We start from the raw sequence: 16,412 nt of genomic DNA on the forward strand, positions 1-16,412 counted from the left end.
CCTTGACACCAGGTGTCAGAGGCTATAGTTCCTGACACCAGTGTCAGAGGCTATAGTTCCTGACACCAAGTGTCAGAGGCTATAGTTCCTGACACCAAGTGTCAGAGGCTATAGTTCCTGACACCAGGTGTCAGAGGCTATAGTTCCTGACACCAGTGTCAGAGGCTATAGTTCCTGACACCAAGTGTCAGAGGCTATAGTTCCTGACACCAAGTGTCAGAGGCTATAGTTCCTGACACCAGGTGTCAGAGGCTATAGTTCCTGACACCAGTGTCAGAGGCTATAGTTCCTGACACCAAGTGTCAGAGGCTATAGTTCCTGACACCAAGTGTCAGAGGCTATAGTTCCTGACACCAGTGTCAGAGGCTATAGTTCCTGACACCAGGTGTCAAAGGCTATAGTTCCTGACACCAAGTGTCAGAGGCTATAGTTCCTGACACCAGCTGTCAGAGGCTATAGTTCCTGACACCAGGTGTCAGAGGCTATAGTTCCTGACACCAAGTGTCAGAGGCTATAGTTCCTGACACCAGTGTCAGAGGCTATAGTGTCTGACACCAGGTGGTGGCAGAGGGCTATAGTTACACCAGTGTCAGAGGCTATAGTTCCTGACACCAAGTGTCAGAGGCTATAGTTCTTGACACCAGGTGTCAGAGCTATAGTCCTATTGACACTCAGTGTCAAGGCTGTCCTTGACACCAAGGTGTCAGAGGCTATAGTTCCTGACACCAAGTGTCAGAGGCTATATCTGCACCAGTGTCAAGGCTATAGTTCTTGACACCAGTAGCTTAGTTCCTGACACCAGGTGCAGAGGCTTATAGTTCTTGACACCCAGGTGTCAGAGGCTATAGTTCCTGACACCAGGTGTCAGAGGTCCTGACACCGGTCGCTTCTACACTGTCAAGCTAAGTCTGCGGCGAGCAGCGACCCAGTGTCAGAGGCTATAGTTCCTGACACCAAGTGTCAGAGCTAGTTAAAGGTATATAGTCTGACACCAGTGTCAGGGCATAGTTCTGACCAAGTGTCAGAGGCTATAGTTTCCTGACACCAGTGTCAGAGGCTAGTTCCTGACACCAGTGTCAGAGGCTATAGTTCCTGACACCAGGTGTCAGAGGTATTTCTGACACCAGTGTCAGAGGCTATAGTTCCTGACACCAGGTGTCAGAGGCTATAGTTCCTGACACCAGTGTCAGAGGCTATAGTTCCTGACACAGTGTCAGAGGCTATAGTTCCTGCACCAGTGTCAGAGGCTATAGTTCCTGACACCAAGTGTCAGAGGCTATAGTTCCTGACACCCAAGTGTCAGAGGCTATAGTTCCTGACACCAAGTGTCAGAGGCTATAGTTTCCTGACACCAAAGGTGTTCAGAGGCTATAGTTCCTGACACCAGGTGTCAGAGGCTATAGTTCCTGACACCAGTGTCAGAGGCTATAGTTCCTGACACCAAGTGGTCAGAGGCTATAGTTCCTTGACACCAAGGTCAGACTATATCCGACACCAAGTGTCAGAGGGCTATAGTTCCTGAACACCAGGTGTCAGAGGCTATAGTTCCTGACACCAGGTGTCAGAGGCTATAGTTCCTGACACCAAGTGTCAGAGGCTATAGTTCCTGACACCAAGTGTCAGAGGCTATAGTTCCTGACACCAGGTGTCAGAGGTTATAGTTCCTGACACCAGGTGTCAGCGGCTGTCCCTCCTGACACCAGCTGTCAGAGGCTATAGTTCCTGACACCAGCTGTCAGAGGCTATAGTTCCTGACACCAGGTGTCAAAGGCTATAGTTCCTGACACCAGGTGTCAAAGGCTATAGTTCCTGACACCAAGTGTCAGAGGCTTATAGTTCCTGACACCAGGTGTCAGAGGCTATAGTTCCTGACACCAAGGTGTTCTGCCAAGGCATAGTCCCTCCTGACACGGTTCAGAGGTTAGTTCCTGACACAGTGTCAAGGCTATAGTTCCTGACACCAGTGTCAGCGGTTCCCTCCTGACAAGTGTCAGAGTCTATAGTTCTTGACACCAAGTGTGAGAGGCTATAGCTCCTGACACCAAGTGTCAGAGGCTTTAGTTCCTGACACCAGGTGTCAGAGGCTATAGTTCCTGACAACAGGTGTCAGACGCTGTACTTCCTGACACCACGTGTCAGAGGCTATAGTTCCTGACACCAAGTGTCAGAGGCTATAGTTCCTGACACCAAGTTTCAGAGGCTATAGTTCCTTACACCAGGTGTCAGAGGCTATAGTTCTGACACCAGTGTCAGAGGCTTTAGTTCCTGACACCAGGTGTCAGAGGTTATAGTTCCTGACACCAGGTGTCAGCCGCTTTCCCTCCTGACACCAAGTGTCAGAGGCTATAGTTCCTGAGACCAAGTGTCAGAGGCTATAGTTCTTGACACCAGGTGTCAGAGGCTATAGTTCTTGACACCAGGTGTCAGAGGCTATAGTTCTTGACACCAGGTGTCAGAGGCTATAGTTCTTGACACCAGGTGTAAGAGGCTATAGTTCCTGACACCAGGTGTCAGAGGCTATAGTTCCTGACACCAGGTGTCAGAGGCTATAGTTCCTGACACCAGGTGTCAGAGGCTATAGTTCCTGACACCAAGTGTCAGAGGCTATAGTTCCTGACACCAAGTGTCAGAGGCTATAGTTCCTGACACCAAGTGTCAGAGGCTATAGTTCCTGACACCAAGAGTCAGAGGCTTTAGTTCCTGACACCAAGTGTCAGAGGCTATAGTTCCTGACACCAAGTGTCAGAGGCTATAGTTCCTGACACCAAGTGTCAGAGGCTATAGTTCCTGACACCAGCTGTCAGAGGCTATAGTTCCTGACACCATGTGTCAGCCACTGTCCCTCCTGACACCAGGTGTCATCCGCTGTCCCTCCTGACACCAGCTGTCAGCCGCTGTCCCTCCTGACACCAGTGTCAGAGGCTGTCCCTCCTGACACCAGGTGTCAGAGGCTATAGTTCCTGACACCAGGTGTCAGAGGCTATAGTTCCTGACACCAGGTGTCAGAGGCTATAGTTCCTGACACCAGGTGTCAGAGGCTATAGTTCCTGACACCAAGTGTCAGAGGCTATAGTTCCTGACACCAAATGTCAGAGGCTATAGTTCCTGACACCAGGTGTCAGAGGCTATAGTTCCTGACACCAAGTGTCAGAGGCTATAGTTCCTGACACCAAGTGTCAGAGGCTATAGTTCCTGACACCAAGTGTCAGAGGCTATAGTTCCTGACACCAAGTGTCAGAGGCTTTAGTTCCTGACACCAGGTGTCAGAGGTTATAGTTCCTGACACCAGGTGTCAGAGGCTATAGTTCCTGACACCAGGTGTCAGCGGCTGTCCCTCCTGACACCAGCTGTCAGAGGCTATAGTTCCTGACACCAGCTGTCAGAGGCTATAGTTCCTGACACCAGGAGTCAAAGGCTATAGTTCCTGACACCAAGTGTCAGAGGCTATAGTTCCTGACACCAAATGTCAGAGGCTATAGTTCCTGACACCAGGTGTCAGAGGCTATAGTTCCTGACACCAGGTGTCAGAGGCTATAGTTCCTGACACCAAGTGTCAGAGGCTATAGTTCCTGACACCAAGTGTCAGAGGCTATAGTTCCTGACACCAAGTGTCAGAGGCTATAGTTCCTGACACCAAGTGTCAGAGGCTTTAGTTCCTGACACCAGGTGTCAGAGGTTATAGTTCCTGATCAATTCTGATCAATTAGGATTCCTGATTCAATATAAATATTGAATAAGAGGGGTCCTAGATTTGAACCTTGGGGTATCCCACATGTGACCTTTGACCTCTCTGATGAGAAGTTTCCGATTGAAACAAATAAATTCCTGTTCTTTATGTAAGATTCAAACCAGTGGATCACTGGACCGGAGAGTCCGACCCAACTCTTCAGTGGGTTCAGTAAAATGTCAAAAGGTCAACAGTGTCGAAAGCTGCACTGAGGTCCAACAGAACCAGCACTGTGGTTCTCCCACAGTCTGTGTTTATATTGATATCATTGAACACTTTGACTAGGCCGTCTCCGTGCTGTGGTGAGCAGTGGTGGAGAAAGTACTCAAAAAATTTACTTAAGTAAAAGTACAAATACACAGTCAAAAATTTACTTAAGTGAAAGTCAAAGTACCACATTAACATTTTACTTAAGTAAAAGTAAAAAAGTCCTGGCTTTTAAAAATACTTAAGTATTAAAAGTAAAAGTACTCGCTGAATGCATTACCTAATTGCTAATATCATTAAGTGTGCCGATCGTATTTAATTTTAATACATCAGAAATGTGCCATTTTAATTAACACTACCACAGATTAAACATGTTCTTATTGTGTTTATTTTCTGTAACAGTTTAGACTTAGATATGTGATTCTATGAATCATAATTTCAGGGATGGAAACATTTTGTCTCCTGTCCTAACATAGCATGAACTTCATTAGTCATATTTATTTAGAAAGAAATCTAACTGAAAGGGGATGTAAAGAAGGTGCGGGCGGGGTGGAGGACATGCAACCAAGGAGCCATGTAGCAGAGTTGTAGTCAAGACCACCAAACCCGAGACCAAGACCAGCGCCCCGCGCCAAATGACACAATAACATTAAGTTTACCTATCAAAATTGGTTTTCTGATTGATCTGAAAGATCCACATTCCCATAAAAACACCTAGATATTAAATAGAGCTGAAATATATTTAACCAGTATCAATTAAAACTCATTTCATTCTGTTTTGCTTTCATCGCTGTGCTACAATCCGCAGAGGTCTCCTGCCATCCCTAGAAAAATAACGCCCTGGGTGGTTGCCCATATTGCCCATGTCAGAAACCACAACTGAAACATCGCAATTAACGGTAAATAACGTTCAACTATGAACACTGTCCAACGGCGCAACAAGTAACTAAGCAGAAGGAGCACAGTGACTGTTTTCATCCTCCCTCCCACTGCGATGTTTGCCACCATGACAGGAGACGAAATCAATCAATGAGCAATGAGCATGCTGTGTTCATACGTTCAACTTTTACTTATTCAGCGATTTTATATATATATATATATATATATATATATAGCTCCCGCAGTGTACACAAGAACAAAGAACGGCTCTCCGTGAGGCTTCAGTCCTTAGGACTTAGTAAAGGTCCGTCCAGAAGAATCGGATCGTTCCTGAATGTCATATCACTATATTGCAGACATTGGTCACAGGGTTAGGGTCCACACAATAATTCAGCGCATGAGTGACAACTTTTTTTCATCAGATGCAACATGTGTCTCAGTACAGCTAACTTTGCTAGCACAGATCTTACCTTTCTTTAAGCTTTCCTTCCAAGTGACGCTAAAAGTTGGACGAAGTCCCCACCGTCTGTGAAAGCGAAGCGCTGCTGATTTTACATGTCGCCATATCAATTTATGCAGCTATTATATTAGAGACAAACATCTCCTCCCGCTCAGAGGAAATCACTGTGCATGTCTGGAGCTCCGCGTGCGAGTAAAGGTGGAGGCGATGGGTGACAACAGACACCAAGTCACGTTATTGCTCGGATTTTACGGCGCCACCTTAAGTCCCTAAACTTCACATTTTAACGGAAGAAAAGAGCAACGCGACATGGATGTAACGAGTAACGCGACACTTTTGTAGAAATGTAGTGAAGTAGAAAGTACAGATACTTACTGTAAAATGTAGTGGAGTAAAAGTAGAAAGTCCCCATTATTAAATCTACTTAAGTACAGATACACGAAAACTGTACTTAAGTACAGTAACGACGTACTTGTACTTCGTTACTTCCCACCACTGGTGGTGAGCACAAAAACCAGACTGGAAGGAGTCAAAGCGATTCATTATGTTACGTCCACCAGGCTCGTTTGATGGGGCAACATTAATGGAGACCACACAAGGATTTAATGTGTAAATGAAAGTACAATTTATTAAGTTATATGAAAGAAATAACCCTGAAAAAAAGAAATGCCTGAAATAAGAAACCAAAATAGATTAAAGCAAAAACCTATAAATAACCAGAAATGAGCAAATGCAAAACTCAACCAAAAGATACAAACCAAACCAAGTGGGGATCTGAGGAGAGGGAAGGGAAAAGCCCCCCCTCTGCTGTGCGCCTAGCAGCTTTAAAGCTGCAGGACGCCAATCAGGGGAACACCCAACACCTGCAGGGCCTGACTGCAGAACCCTGCAAGGAAAAAGAGGGCAGGGCCCACTGATGCCGTAACACCTTCCCCCTTAAAACAGAGGTTCCCACTAGGACCTCTGTAGACATTTTTTCCTACTAGTCTGGTCCATCAATGGCACGAGACAATGCATCAGCCAGCACATTTTCAGTGCCTCGAATGTGCCGAATTTCAAGGTTGTAAGGCTGTAGAAATAAGGCCCATCGCATCAACCGCTGATTGGGGCTCTGTAAAGAGTGCAAAAAGGTCAAAGGGTTATGATCTGAATATACCACAACAGGAAATGCACCCCCACCCACATACACAACAAAGTGCTGCAGGGCCCAAATAAGGGCCAAGGCCTCTTTCTCAATGGTCGAATAATTAAGTTGATGACTGAACTTCCTAGAAAAGAAACACACTGGATGGTCAACTCCTCCTTCGTCAGTCTGCAACAAAATGGCTCCTGCACCCACTTGACTTGCGTCAACCTGTACCTGGAATGGCCGGTCTAATCTTGGAGCAGACAAGACTGGTGCAGTGCTCAAGAGAAACTTGACATTTTCAAATGCCTTCTGACAAGCTGAGGACCACCTAAACTGGACTTTAGCCTTCAATAGGTCTGTTAATGGAGCCACTACAGTAGAAATGTTCTCACAAAAGTTTCTATAGTAACCCACCATCCCCAGAAATCTCATCAACTCCTTTTTTGAGGAAGGAGGTGGGAAACCATCAATGGCTTGGACTTTTGCCCTTACTGGTTTCACTTGTCCTTGCCCAACAACTTTTCCCAGATAAGTCACTGTAGCTCTTGCAAACTCGCATTTAGCTAAGTTCACAGTTAGGCGAGCATCCTGAAGACACTGGAACAACTTCTGGATACGCAGCACGTGTTCATTCCAGGTGTCACTGAAGACCACTACATCATCTAAGTAGACAGCACAACCTTCCAAACCAGCCACTACTTTGTTCATCAACCGTTGGAAAGTGGCAGGTGCCTTCCTAAGGCCAAAACTCATTACAGTGTAAGAGTATAATCCTGATGGTACAATAAAGGAAGACACCTCTTGGGCTCGAGCAGACAAGGGTACTTGATAATAACCTTTGAGCAAATCAAATTTACTCACATACTTTGCAGTTCCAACCTGATCGACACAATCTTCCATCCGAGGAAGCGGGTAAGAGTCAGGCTTTGTAATGCTGTTCAGTTTCCTATAATCAGTACAGAATCTATAAGTACCGTCAGGTTTTTTAACCAACAAACATGGCGAAGACCAACTAGAACAAGATGGTTTAGCCAGGCCATTGTCCAGCAAATACTGAATTTCTGACTCCAAAAACGTACTTTTCTCAGGAGGCACACGATAAAAATGTTGACGGATGGGGTTGCGCATCTCCCACATCTATGTCATGCTCAATTAAATTGGTACATGTTGGAATGTCACTGAACAAGGCTTGAAAATCCATAATGGACTGCTTCAACTGCTCACTTCTTTCTATAGACAAATGACTCAGTAATGTTTGTATGTTAGACAACATCTCAGAGTTTTTAAGTCTGGGCTGGAACACTGTCATCTGGAGTCTGCACATCCTCATCCAAACCTGTGTTGCAGCTCGAGTCTGCCTTCACAGAAGCAGCAACTGCCTTCACATCTTTTTCTTCCAAAGTAGAACCAAAGTAAGGCTTCAATAAGTTCACATGGCAAAGCTGAGTTGGTCGTTTACGGTCTGGGGTAGAAACCACATAGTCCTGTGGTGACACCCATCTCAACACAGAATACGGACCATAAAACTTTGCTTGAAAAGGTGAACTCTGAATGGGAAGTAAGGCAAGCACCTTATCTCCTGGATGAAACACTCCATTTTCAGCTTTCTGGTCAAACCATCGCTTAATTTTCCTCTGAGCCTTTTTAAGATTCTCGGAAGCTAGTTTGCCAGCCAAGAAAAGTCTGCGACGAAAACCATTGACGTAGTCAAACAGGTTTGATGGTGGCTCAGACCTCTCCAAGTTGGTTTTTAAAATAGCAAGAGGTGCAACATCTCGCCACACACGTCCACCTGCCAGATTGTTTCCCAAAATGAGAGACACCTGCAATTTCACCTCACGCATGTTTGGTGAGATTTTGACCACGCACATGATGTCCAAACACTAGTTCATTTGGACTGAACCCTGTGCTCTCTTGTACAACTTCACGAGCTGCCAGAAGTAGCCAAGGCAGACCTTCTTCCCAGTCTCTACTCAACTCTGTGCAGTATGCCCTCAACAAAGCCTTCAGGGTTTGGTGAAAACGCTCTAGTGCTCCCTGGCTTTGAGCATGGTAAGCACTGCTCTGTTGATGGACTACACCTAGTTGTTTCAAAATCTCACCAAACATGCATGAGGTGAAATTGGTACCTCTGTCAGTCTGAATGGTCTTTGGGATTCCAAACACTGAAATAAGGTTAGACAAAGCTTTGACCACCGACTTTGTTGTAATGGTTTTCAGAGCATATGCTGCAGGATAACGAGTGCTTTTACACATAACTGTCAGTAAATACACTGATCCGGACTTTGAAGGACTCAGTGGGCCAACACAGTCAATGATCAAGTGTTCAAAAGGCTCATCAGCAGCAGGTATTGGAAAAAGTGGAGCTGGTTTCAACGTCTGATTAGGTTTTCCAGTTAGTTGACAAGTGTGACAGGTTTTCACAAACGCAGCAACATCTTTTTTCAGACGCGGCCAATAAAAATGATGTAAAACTCTATTATAAGTTTTATTGACTCCGAAATGACCAGACAATTCTCCATGAGCAGTTTTCAAAACAAGGTTTCTGAACTTGACTGGAACAACAACTTGATAAATTGGACCAACAATATCCCTGTCACTGTAGGGTAACCATTTACGTACCAACAGATCTGCTTGTAGAAAATACCCACATGACGTTTTGTGTCCTGTTCAGCTGTCTGGACTTGGTCAAACAGGACAGCTAAGGTTGTGTCCTCCTGCTGGGCTGCAATCAACTCACTGAGTGACAAAGGAACAGGAAGAGTTGGCAAACAAGCAGTCTTCTCAACAGAACTAGGCTTACCAGACTCAACCTCCTTATCAGCCAAAGCACGAGTGATGGCACGAGTTACTGCACAAGCTGGAAACGCCTCAGGGAAGTTTTGAGCACATTTGTCTGACACGGAAACAGATGGAGACGCTCGGACCACTAGAGGAGGTGCAACATCTCGCCACACACGTCCACCTGCCAGATTGTTTCCTAAAATGAGAGACACCCCTTCCACAGGCAAAGAAGGACGAACACCTATCGTCACTTCTCCATGTACCAGTTCTGACTGCAAATAGATCCTATGGAGAGGCACAGAGAAAGTTTCCATCCCAATACCTCTAATTAAGACACTACGACCAGTATCAGAACATGAAGAAAATGGCAAAATAGAATCCAAGATGAAAGATTCAGATGCTCCGGTGTCACGCAGAATCTTTACAGCCACTTTATTAGAACTTCCATTCAGAGTAACAAACCCATGTGTGATGAAAGGAGCATAATCTTGTCCGACATCCTTCACAAAGTTCTGGGGATCTGAATCGGTCAGCTCTGAAAAAAGATTGAAAGTCAAGAGGTGCAGCTAAGACAGTTGGTCTTACACTTTCAACTTTAGGTAGTGGTGTAGACTCCACTGAATGCAACTGTGTAACACTGGCTAAAGCCACAGGTTTTCGATGATCCTGTTTGCCCCTATTTGATTTAGTTTTGATATTCAGAGGACACTCATTTTTCCAGTGTCCCTTCTGGCGACAATAGTTACAAACCAAGTCTGCTTTAGATCTCAGTGTATGATCCAATCTATTTTTACCAGGAAACCGGTCATAATGAAATTCCTTAAGGCTGTGGTCACCTTTCAAATTAGAATCCCTCAAAGCTTTATGAGTCAGAACATACTCGTCTGCTAAGACAGCAGCTTTAGCAGCAGTTTTTACTTTTTGTTCATTGATATATATAGCCACCCGATCTGGAATAATGTTCTTGAACTGTTCCAACACCTCAAGTCACAAAGTGATTCAAAATCATCCACACCTTCAGCTGATAACCAACGAGAAAACTGGGTGTTTAGTTCTCTGACCAGATCTGTGTTTGACTGTTTTTCAGCTTTCCTGCAGCTCCTAAATTGTTGCCTGTAATGCTCAGGAACCAGTTCATAAGCTTTCAACGCAGCTTTTTTAACAGATGTGTATACCTTTCTTTCAGCTGAAGTTAATGAAATGTATGCTTCTTGGGCCTTACCCACAAGCACACTTTGCAGCAGCCTGGAGCAATCTAGATCACTCCAGTCATTGTCCTCTGCCATGTCCTCAAACAAAGAGAAAAACACATCAGGATCTTGTTCATTAAACTTAGGCAACAGCTTCAACATGTTAACCAAGTTATGTCCAGAAAACCCATCACCACCTTGAGACAGATTAACAGATCCACCACTTAACCTGCCCTCAGACCTCAACTTCAGGCGCTCAGCTTCCAAAGAATTTCTTCACCTCCAACTCATGTGCTAACCTCTTCTCTTCTTGTGCCTGTGCTAGCTGCTTTTCCTGTAAAGCTAGTTTTTTCTCAAGCTCGTGCTAGTCGTAATTTTTCTAACTCCAACTGCATTTCCATCTCAGTTTTATTAGACTGAAACTTTAATTGAGAAGCTTGAGACACTGTTGAGCTCGACAATTCATTTGGAGCACCAGTTAAAGAGACTGAACCGAGGGAAGTTTCATCTGTCACATCAGCATCTGAAAGAGAGACAGGAAAGACATTCAGTTTTATAAGTTCGTCTTTTAAAAAACTTCTTAGCGGAGGTAACCTTAATCCTTTTACATCTTCAAGATCAACTTTAAAGTGTTCAGCTACTTGACGAATCTGCTCCTTTGTAAGCTTTTCCAAGAGTTCTAATGTTGGAGAAGACAAGAAAGAACTCACGTCCATCCTCAAACCAAACTAACCCAACAACCCCACTTTCAAAAAAACAATACAGGTCAAAATATACCAAATTGTTTAAACAACCACAAGGAAGTGCATGACTGGCACAAACAAATGGCAAACCTCCATTTTCCTACCACTAACTAAGTGCCAAAAACCCTGACTAACCTTAGCCTAGTCTTCAGGCCTTCCTCCAAGAGCCAAGTCACTTTAAGCACCAAGATACCGCTGGCAGCAAATCCCTCCAGGCCAAGACCTCTCAGGCAGCAAACCACGGCGGTGCCCTCAGCCCAGAGTCCAACCCAAAAATAACAAACCAAAACAACAAACAGGGTCATCTAAAATGAAGTTGCCACAAACAAATACCAGACAGCACTTACCTTTTTTCAAAACACAATCCTCTCTCCCCTACCAACAAAAATCCTCATGGACCTCCAGCAACAAACATATGAAACATCAAAAATGTCCAAAATCTAGTAAGGTAAAATTCCTTAAACTAGCCAAATAACCTGCAGTACAGGAAAACCAAAGTCAGGGGCATGTAACTGCAACCTGAACTCACCAATGAGGCCAATCAAGCATAATTAGCTCCCACAATGGCAACCATGAAGGGACGAGCCCCCACAATGTTAACCATGAAGGGACGAGCCCCCACAATGTTAACCATGAAGGGACGAGCCCCCACAATGTTAACCATGAAGGGACGAGCCCCCACAATGTTAACCATGAAGCGACGAGCCCCCACAATGTTAACCATGAAGGGACGAGCCCCCACAATGTTAACCATGAAGGGACGAGCCCCCACAATGTTAACCATGAAGCGACGAGCCCCCACAATGTTAACCATGAAGGGACGAGCCCCCACAATGTTAACCATGAAGGGACGAGCCCCCACAATGTTACGTCCACCAGGCTCGTTTGATGGGGCAACATTAATGGAGACCACACAAGGATTTAATGTGTAAATGAAAGTAGAATTTATTAAGTTATTAAATAATCCTGAAAAAAAAGAAATGCCTGAAATAAGAAACCAAAATAGATTAAAGCAAAACCTATAAATAACCAGAAATGAGCAAATGCAAAACCTAACAAAACTCAACCAAAAGATACAAACCAAACCAAGTGGGGATCTGAGGAGAGGGAAGGGAAAAGCCCCCCCTCTGCTGTACGCCTAGCAGCTTTAAAGCTGCAGGACGCCAATCAGGGGAACACCCAACACCTGCAGGGCCTGACTGCAGAACCCTGCAAGGAAAAAGAGGGCAGGGCCCACTGATGCCGTAACAATTATTGTTGGGAAGTTATTTAATTGTTTAAAAACTGCTTTTTCAATAATTTTGCTGATGAATGGGAGGTTAGAGATTGGCCTGTAATTCTGCAGTAGTGATTTGTCTAGATTGTACTTTTTTATCAGAGGTTTGATAACTGCTGTTTTCAAAGCCTGGGGGAAAACACCTGAAGAGAGCGATGAGTTTACTATTTGGATCAGATCAGTAGCAACAACAGGCAGGACGTTCTTAAAGAAATGTGTAGGTAATAATGACGTCTGAATAGCACTTTAAACTGAACCAAGCTCAGGGGCACATGGAGAAGTTTGAATGGCTGTCAGGGCTGATTCCCACCAACATTCATCAAAAACCAGCCCCAGTTCAGGCTCCCAGGCTCTCCTGGTGTTTGAAGCTAAATAGACATCAGATGATTGGACTGAGTTATAAATCCTTGAAATTAGAGCCATTTAGTGGCAGCGGGGAGTTGAGCTGTATAAGTTCAGCCCATGGCTGCTCAGGTGGCAGGTGAGGGAAATCGGAAAATAAGGATTTTTCACAGGCATTTTATTCTACAAAAGTAAAATTTAAAGTTTAAATACAATTTTCTACTTGTTGTTTCCTCAGAGTATCAGGTTTGGCTGAAATATGGAGTAAAGTCAGTCCTGCTGCCCTGCAGAACCACAACCCGACTGCCTCACGATGCTAAGGTGGAGTGGACAGATGGAGACAAAAAGAAGGTCCATGTGTATCAGAACAGTTGTGACCAACTTGAAGAACAGGACAGACTCTACAGAAACAGAACAAAGATGGAGGGAAAGTTTCAACATGGGGACCTCAGTCTGACCCTGAAGCAACCCACACCTGAAGATGTAAAGATTTACACCTGCAGCATCTACAGCAAAGAGAAAACCATCCTGATGAAGAAACAGGTTCATCTAAAGATAAAAGGTCAGTGGTTGGACTCTGCTGCAGGGTTCTGGTTCTGTCCCAGTTTGATAAAACACTTTGGAGGAAGAGTTGATCTAGAACCTGTGAGTCTGGAACAGGTTTAGTTCTCCCTGCTCCTGCCGGGTCAGTTGGACCCAGTGTTTCATTGATCTGTGAAGAACTGACCCTGATCTGGGTTCTGGTGGTACTGAAGGAGTCCTGGTGACCCTCGCCTCCCTGTCTCTGTCTTCTCTTCTTTCTGCAGTGAAGGAGAACGGAGTCCTCTGACCTCAGACCTTCTGGACCAGAAGGTAATTTAGAGTTTAGCTTTACTCTAAATTAACGTTAGAGTAATTTCTCTGACGCTAATTTCTCTGACGGTAAATTAGCTTTACCGTCAGAGAAGGTAAAGCTAATTTCATTTATGTAGCACACTTAAACAGTATTTAAGTGTTAGCCGTTATCAGTCATTGTCAATTTACCATTCTCCAACTGTATTTAAAGGACCCAGCCTCCGATCGGAGAGTAAACCAGCTAGCAGCAGCTTTAGCCACAGTTGGGAACATATATACACCGCTGCCTGTCAGTGCTGTATTAAGTTTCACTAAAATCACTGACATCTTCCAACACAGTTGTTTAGAAAAGCATTTTAAATATTTACTTACTGGGAATTACTATGCAATAGTAATTTGTAGGCTAGCTAACATTACGTAGCCTTTCAGATTTGGAAATAGAATGTATTTAGGCTCTAATCTTAATCAGATTTTTATAGTACAGACTGGGGTTTCCACCCGTCACGTACAATGCATGATCGTATTAACCCCTCCTCACGTCATACGCTAGTTTCACCACCCGCTCAGTAGCGACATGACCTGTAGTCTCAAGTCCAAAACTTGACAGTTATGCCAAACACCCGCTATTCCATCACATCCTGAGAAGTCAAACTCTTGCTATGATAGACATGAGTAGGAAGATGCTGTCTTATAGATAGATGTTAAAGTTTCATTGGAGAAATGTGATGAGCTCTATATACATATATGTTAGATTATTTTATTTTTTGCTAAATCATTAATTTTCGCAGATCTAAGGTTATGAGAATGGTAGATCTATTATATATTTATGTATTTATTTGTTTTGCTTAGACCCTCCTGGTCAGTCAGCCTCCTGCTGTGATTAACAGGCAGAAGCAGCTGCTCGGGCTGATCTGATTGTTTGGTGAAGGAGTGAGGAGTGAAAAGGTTTTTGTACCACAAATTAACGTTTATATTTGAAGTCAACGCGGACATTATTTTTTGTTATTTTTATATGTTGAAACAGGAGAATTCTCTGCGAGTGCTTTTTATTTTTTCTTTGAGTGAGTCGAAAACCTCCTCCTAAAACACTACTATTGCATTTTTGTTTTTTGGACTTTATTATGATGCAAGAGTGGCCATAATAATATATATTAGCTCATTAACTTCACATTTCTCCAATGAATATTTATCAAATGTTATGATTAGAAGGTTAAGTTTCTTAAACTTTGTCTTCCTGCGGTTGTAGACTTGGCAGTAGAAAATTGATAACATAGGAATAATAACTTTATATTCCTTTTAACAGGTTACACTTGATTCTGCTGAGGTGCCTGTGGAAACAAAGTGCATGAAGTTTGTGCTCAGCTGGGAAAACCCTGTGGATCACATGGTGGGACTTCTGCTTCAAACTGCTCACTACAGTATAGCATCGTCTCTGTCATCCACCAGTTCACTGCAGACTGGCTCACGCCAAGGACCCTACATGGATGTCTTCTTAAATTGTAAACCCTGAGTACATACTGTTGAAATAAAATTGACATGCCTTTTGTAAATAAATTTTCTCTATCCATGACTTAAATTAACTGTGATAATTATGTTTGTGTAATGTAGTAACCATGTACAGTGTTTAATATAATTATTACATAGATGTTTGCAAGAAACAGCCACAAACCTTATGTCTTTGTTCCACAATGGCAGCTCTAATTTTAGCATTTCCTCTCCTCCACATACTTTGTTGCCAGATGTGTAAAATTTACAAAATGATGCAATTTAAATGTAAAAGTTGCACATATTACTCAAGAGAAGCTATTTACAATAGTTTTTAAAGAACTCTACACAACATCAATATAGATATTAACTACAGAATAGATACACAAAGATTTCATTTCTAACAGCTGCTTGCAGTAGTGAGTGTTCATCCAACAAGTGTGACTTGCAGGAGCAGGGAGGCTCTGTACTGGTTTGTTTCCTTTTAAATCAAGATGCCCATGATAGTTTGACTAGGCAGCAGATGTCCCACAGCTGGTTGACTAAACCTGCCATGGACAGAGGAACAAGACCATCCCAGATATGGTGGGTTGTTAGGTCGGCCACTATTGAGAAAGATGGACAACAAAAGGAGAAATTATCACATCAGAATATGTAAATTATTTGGCAGATAGCGCTTAAATCAATATTTAAAATGCTTTTCTAAACAACTGTGTTGGAAGATGTCAGTGATTTTAATGAAACTTAATACAGCACTGAAAGACAGCGATGTATACGTTTCCTAACTGGCTAGAGCTGGTGCTAGCTGGTTTACTCTCCGATCGAAGGCTGTTTATTATATACACAGAGAATGGTGGATTAACAATGAGTAATAACGGCTAACACTTGTTATTAACTTTACCTTTTATTATATCCTTAAGATAATCCGGGAATTTTTCAGTCAGATTTCCCGAGGCAAAATCACACCAGAAGTAAAGATACACCTCTTTGAGTTACGGCGCCCATTGTCTGACATCACTGTGAAAAGGGTCTCCAGAGAAACTTTCGGTTCAAAAGTAAAACGAGTTGTAGTCCAATCAGTGATTTCTTAGGTCTCCCGTAAATGTTGTAGTGATTTTGTTCATGTTGTAGTGATTTTGTTCATGTTGTAGTCCTTTTGTAATTTGTAATTGTGTTTCGTTAATGTAGTGCTTTGCACCTCAGGGCCATTGTAGTTTTGGTTTGCTAGATAAGTATAAGTAAGTGTGCTCTAAATTTGTAGAAGTAATAAGTACTTTTAAAGTTTCTAAGTAATAATAATAACTAAATGTTCTGGTACTGGAAGAATTGTTTTGGATTCTAAGTTTGTTCTAATTC

General features: G+C 43.4%; 1 long non-coding RNA gene across 2 annotated transcripts; it reads left to right on the forward strand.

The window, feature by feature from the left end:
- Positions 1-12,630: 12,630 nt before the first annotated feature.
- Positions 12,631-16,148, forward strand: LOC103460769 (uncharacterized). Of its 2 annotated transcripts, none has more exons than XR_014090270.1 (3): positions 12,631-13,299; positions 13,544-13,589; positions 14,875-15,937. It is a non-coding gene; the product is annotated as an uncharacterized LOC103460769 (long non-coding RNA). The 2 variants fall into 2 exon arrangements; XR_014090269.1 differs by lacking the exon at positions 14,875-15,937 and adding an exon at positions 15,997-16,148 and having other exon boundaries at positions 12,632-13,299.
- The last annotated feature ends 264 nt before the right edge of the window (positions 16,149-16,412 follow it).

The sequence above is a fragment of the Poecilia reticulata genome, chromosome 12 (genome assembly GCF_904066995.2).
Source record: "Poecilia reticulata chromosome 12, P_reticulata-male-v2, whole genome shotgun sequence".
NCBI classification, from domain to species: Eukaryota; Metazoa; Chordata; class Actinopteri; order Cyprinodontiformes; family Poeciliidae; genus Poecilia; species Poecilia reticulata.